The following is a 6,331-nucleotide window of genomic DNA, read 5'->3' as shown; positions in this document are numbered from 1 at the left end:
CCTGGCTCAGCCACTTATTAGTGGGATGACCTATGGAAGTTTCTTCAATTCTCTAAGCTTCAAATGCTCCTCTGTAAAACAGAGATATCATTGGCCTTATAGAGTTGCTGTGGAGAGTAAATGAATGTCTGTATATGTGTTTGTGTGTAGCAGGCATATATTCATAAGCATCCTTGTGTGTGTATTTGTATGTATAATATATATTATGTTAAAGGAACCAGCTTAGGCCCAAGATGGAATTGCTCATGCTAAGCCCCATGTTGACAAATCAAAACCTAACTAAGTTTCTATGCTCAGCATTCAGGAAAAGAAGGCCAAGGTCAACCAGTCAGTGCTTGCCTGCCCAGCACAAGTTACCTAACTAGGCTCCAAGACTTATCTTTGCTTTCCACATATGGAAAAAACCCTGTTGTAACCAATCAACAGATGCCTGTATGACTTCCCTGTTCTTCTTCCCTTCTGCCTGTAAAAGCCTTTCATTTTGTAAAGTTCCTCAGAACTCTTTTCTGTCTGTTAGATTGGATGCTTCCTGCTTCATGAATCACTGAAGAAAGCAAATAAGATCTTTAACATTTACTCAGTTGAATTTTGCTCTCTAACAAATATATATAAATATATATATAAATATATATATATATATATATATATATATATATATATATATATATATATATAAAGCAAGAATTATAGCTACTAGTTGTTGAGACCTTAACTATATGCCAGGCACTATGCCAAACCATATATAATTAAAATGAATATGTACACACATACACACATATCCCTCTAAGGAAAAAACATACATACCTCCTCTTGTGTCTTCCTTTATAATTATATAATCTTTTCTTTCTGATACCATATGAGTGGGTTTTCTATACACCAAACAGTTCTGGGATACCAGCTGAGTATCCTCCAATTTAACTTGATTCTAACACTGTCTTCCTGGAGTTAGGGATCAGTCCTATGAGATCTCCCCACTTCAGATGCTAATAGAAAGTCTCAGCTTACCTAAGCTTCTGACTCACATCAGAGGTTCCCATGACCCCCTCCTCCTGCTTGGTTAATTTGATAGACTACATCAAAAATTCAGAAAAACATTTTACTTGTTAGATTACCAGTTTATTGGAAAAAGATGCAATTTAGGATCAGCCAGATTAAAGAGAAGCATAAAACAAGGTATGTGGATACAGGTACAGAGCCTTCCATACCTTCTCTGGGGCATAGCACTTTCCAGAACTTTATAGGTGTCCACCAACCTGGGAGACTTTGAACTGGTTCCTTTTGGGTTTTTAAGGAGGTTCCACTAAGTAAGCATGGTTGATGAAATCATTGACTATTGGTGATTACAACTCAGTCTCCTGCCCCTTGCCCCTCCCAGAGGTGGAGTGGGACCTAAAGTTCCCACCCTTGATCAAAGGGTTGGTTCCCCTGGCAGTCTTAGGGGCCCTCTAAGGGTCCCCTCATTAACATAATTAGGGTGTGGTTGTAAGGGGTGTGTTGTGAATAACAAAAGATGCCTTTATTATTCTTATCTCTTAGGAACTTCCAAGGGTTTTAGGAACTCTGTGCCAGAACATGTGACTAAGATAAAATATAAATTCTTATTATAGATCACAATTTCTCAGTGTCCTACATATGTGCATATAAATAGTACCTGGCACATAGTAACTGGTAGCTGTAATTTTTTTTTGCTACTATTTATGGATCTCCAATCATTTCTGGAATCATTTCACACATGTGGATCCAATCACTGGATCAGCTCACACATGTTGTCTCATTCATGACATGAGACAACATTAATCTTGAAAGATGGATATTAAACTGAGAGGAAGTAGAGTTGTTATTTTAACCTGTATCTTATGACTTCTCTCTCATCACTTTGTACTCCTCTTCCTTTCAACAATATTGAAGAGTCAATTGATTTGAATAAATGTGATATAGGGAATTTAATGACTGGACAGCAGGACAGATTGGAGCTACATTTTAGCTTTTTTTGATTTTTCTTATGTGAAGGAAAAATTTCAGACTGTTGTGGGGGTGGAATGGGGAAGAAATGCAGATCTGTTCACAGCTGCTACTCAAAATACTAACCACATAATCATAAGATAAATTGGCTCAAATTAAAATCCCAGGGTCCTTCCTTGTCATCATAATCATTGTACTGAGATTGATTTGGGTGTCCACAGTGTGTTTGGCACTATATCGAGGAGGGAAGCTGATGATACAGGAACAGTTTCAACCATTTTGCTTATGTGTGATGGTATAAAGAAAAGGCAGAAATAAATCATTAAAATTTTGTAATTCAAAAGAAGTTAGAATCATAAAATATTAGAACTGGAAAAGGATCCAACAATTCTGTTGCACAGTTTCTTCATTTAGAGGTTGATAAAACTCAGTTCCAGAAATAGTAATGTTACACAACCAATATATATAAGCTTCAATTAGTAAAGGTTACATTACTAGTAAGTAATAAGGAAAAGCCAAGACTCATACCCAGGTCTTCTAACTCAAAATGCAGTGTTTTCCCTCTATCAGAATGAATCTTAATTCATAAGTAAGGATCATATTCTTAGAAAACCAGAAAATATGATTTATATAGATTAGGCAAAAATTCTGAAATGTCCTAAATTACGTGATATAAGGACTTGAGAATGAGAGGGAGAGACAAGGGAAGGTTATCACTTAATAGCTGTGGGCTGTAGCTAACCAGAAACTCCGTGTTCCTGGATGAAGTAATTTCAGCAATCATCCAGAAGGTCCTCAGAACCACCCCATCCCCCTTGCATGTGACCAGTGTTTAACCATCATCAGCAACCAAGCTATGAGCCTTCTCTATGGACTAACCACCTACCCCAAACACCTTCCCCAGTTCATGTTAGCCCACCTTTCTTATCTATAGCCAAGGTGAATTTAAAGAACTATCTTTCCTTGAGACCTCTCATAAATGTGTCCTGTTTCTTGAGTCTGGTGTAGTTGTTTCTGTTAACTGACCTTGCTGCTGGTGAAGCAGAAATTTCCTGTCCTAAGACTCAGGCCTTATCTGGATAGCATCTGTAAGAAGACCCAATAAACCCTTTTATTTCAGAGATCTCTCAGTCTCTGAAGGTTTTGATTTGTCAAAATATATTTCTCTCTTTTGAATTCCTCTCTTGGAAAGTAAGGAGTTAAGCCTTTAGAGTCTACATGTTCTGTCTTTTCTATAGTACTCATTATTAGTGATAGGGAGAAGAGGTACTGATTGCTTTTGTGGGGAGTCATTACTTTGGGGGGCGCTTATTTAGATGAACAATATGACCTATTCTAAATGTTTTCGGGATTCCTTTGAGAGAACCTTCATTTGGGCCTTTGGGCAGACCTTTGAAGAGCAATTTTGCATAGGCACCAGCAGAGGGAGAGCAGAACATTGTTTTGCCAATTTTCATCAAGTTACTCTTCACTGGGTTTAACCTTTTGTTTATTTTTTGCACATATTTGAAAGAGTCCTTAACAATGGTAAGAAAAATACTACTCTTTCCTTTGCTTATGGGGAAGGCAGAGAATATTGCTGTCAATGAACTGGCATTTTAATTAACTTACTAGTCTATAGGCTATCAGATATGCTGGGTTTAGAAAGTTCTTAAGCATAGTGTGAGTTTGTGTGGCTTTCACATGCTTTTCTCCATCATATTGGATTAAGTGATTTTTAGATATATATAATTAGATCAAATGTGTAGATCCTCTCACTTCTAGTGATGACTTTTAAGAAAACCTAATAATATAGTAAGATTTGAAATTATTTCATTGCTAGTAAGAGGATAAACAGTATACTGACTCCATGGAAAGCTTGAAATGATGACTTTTTATGGTTAGAGTTTTAGAAATAAAATCCATATGTCAGTTAATTGAAGTAGTCAACTACTTTTTGTTCCAGAAAGCTTAAGTAAATTTACACATTCACTACTGCTTTTGTATCCTCAGTTTGGGATAAAGAACTGAATATGATACATACTTATCCCTTAAAGTGTTCAAGAGAGACTTATATTGGAAATTTTAATGGCAGTATTAGACAATTAGAGATACCTGTAAGGCAGTAAGAGTGCATCAACAAAGACATCCAACCCAGTAAGGGGGATTTGGAGTGCTTTCTGGAGAAGGGCCACCTGGATAGTAGGAGTTATTCCTTAATCTTCCCCTCCCTATCCACATGGTTATGTTGAGAGCAACTGTTCAGTACTCTATTACTCTGCATCTCTAGGTCACAAAGTTTTGGTCCTCTCATGGACACTTGCAACATTCTGGGCCAGTCAGGGTCCCTCCCTAGGATTTTTCAACATGGGACCCAGTGAAACTTGAGCACTGTCTTTGTTTTCTGTCTTTTGGTAGAGGAAAAACAACAACAGTCTGTTACACTGACATGCAGGGGAGAAGCAGAGACAAAGCTCTGGAGGAAATGCATCTTCCCAGCATTCAAGCCTCTGGTTCTTTTGCTACCTACAATATATGTGCAGCCACCTCCCTGTTCTTATGTTTCATGAGACACTCCGGTATCCTTATAAAAACATCACTCTCTTTTTTCTCAAGCTAGTTTGAGTTGGCTTTGTTTCCCTTGCAGCCACAAGAATCCCAGCTGATATAAAGAGTTACTGAGGCAGAGAGAGGGTGAAAGATGTTTCAGGGGGCCACAAGCGCAAAGACTTAGAAACATAAAGAAGCATGGCCTGTGTAAAGAAATAGTTCAGTATTACTGAAACATAAAATGAGAGAAAGAGTGCTAAGAGATGAGGTCAAAATCTGTCATTTTTAAGGAGTTTAATTGCAGGCAGTGAAGAGCTGTAGAATGGTTTGTACAGTGAGTGACATAGATTTGTGGTTTAGATGGATCACTCTGGCAGGAGTTTCTTTGACAGTTCTCTTATCTCTGAGCTTATCATGTGTTGTTCCCTCATCTAGGAAGGACACTGTGGCAAGGGGATGGGGACCCAGAAAATGTATACCGTCACTTGTCAGCATGAACCCCTGGGGCAGGACTTTTTATGACTTTCATTTAATTTATTTGTAACAGTCTGTCTTCCTCTCCATTCCAAAATTAGCACTAGAGCAGAAGCCATATCTGCTTTGTTCATCATGAATTCCCAAGGTTACTAAGTGAGGTAATTCCCATGTTTTAGCACCTGAAACATGTAGTTATGCAATAAAAATTTTCTAGGTGAATAAATGAGTGAATGAATAGTGTTAAGGTAAGTGAGATAAACTCATATTTTGATTACAATTGTGATATATTTTGGAAGTAAATAGGGCTTAATGAGTTTGTTCAAACTAACTACATTATTGAGTACTTATATAATAAGTAGAAGGCTGAGGGTTTTGCTTGCATTATCTTATTTAATCTTCACAACAATCCTCTGTGTAATGTGTACCATACTTTTCCCATTTTACAGATGAGGAGGAAAAAATTAAAGAGACTAAGAACTAGGCTGAACCATATGAAATAACTTTCCCAATGTAGTTAATGAGTCATGAACAGAGACTTCTTCAGTACTGATTTCTGAATTGCCATACTATACTACTGTACATAGCTGTGAAGGGTGAGGGAGAGGGGGATTCAAGAATAATACCAGTTTTCTATCATAGGTGAATGATGGTGTCTCCAACTAAAGTACTTCTACCAATGGAGATGATGAATTTAATTTGGGACACATAGAAGGTGAGGCTTATGGGTTGATCACAAGACAATGTCCAGCTGCAAGTTAATATGGAAGGTTTGAAAACATCTTTGCCGAAGAATTGCCTTCATTGGTCATTAGGTTGTCAGTAAACATATTAAATGAGGTCTAACAAGGAAAATATGTTGTTTAAGATGAGTAGTGGGTAGAGGAGAGCACTTTGGGAAATATTACTTAGTAGACACAGAAGCTATTGACAGAGAATAGAGAACCCAGAGAGTACAGTGCCCTAGGAGAAAAAGGAAATAGGGAATTTAGAAAGGAGGGAATAGGAAACAAGAAATGATCTATAGTGTCATATGCAGCTGAGAGGTGCTATAAAATATATGCTGAAAACTGTCAGATCCAATGGAAGTTAAATTTATTTACCAGGAGTTTATTGTTGACCCAAATAAAAACAATGTAAGTAAAGTCATGGGACACAAGTCAGATTACAGTTTATTGAAAAATGATTGGAAAGTACAACCAAGAAGAATAAATAATACTTTTAAGTATTAAGGGAAAAATGTCAGACATTGGTTAAATGAGGATTCTGTGAGAGAAGGGACTTTTTTGTCAGGAAGACAGACAATTGAGCATGTTTGCGAGCTGTGAGCAAGAAGCCTGTTGAAGGACTGAAGATACAGGAGGGG

Source organism: Manis pentadactyla, chromosome 9 (assembly GCF_030020395.1).
Source record: "Manis pentadactyla isolate mManPen7 chromosome 9, mManPen7.hap1, whole genome shotgun sequence".
Classification (NCBI taxonomy): Eukaryota; Metazoa; Chordata; class Mammalia; order Pholidota; family Manidae; genus Manis; species Manis pentadactyla.
The sequence above is the reverse complement of the archived record's forward strand: the minus strand, read 5'-3'. Positions refer to the sequence as shown.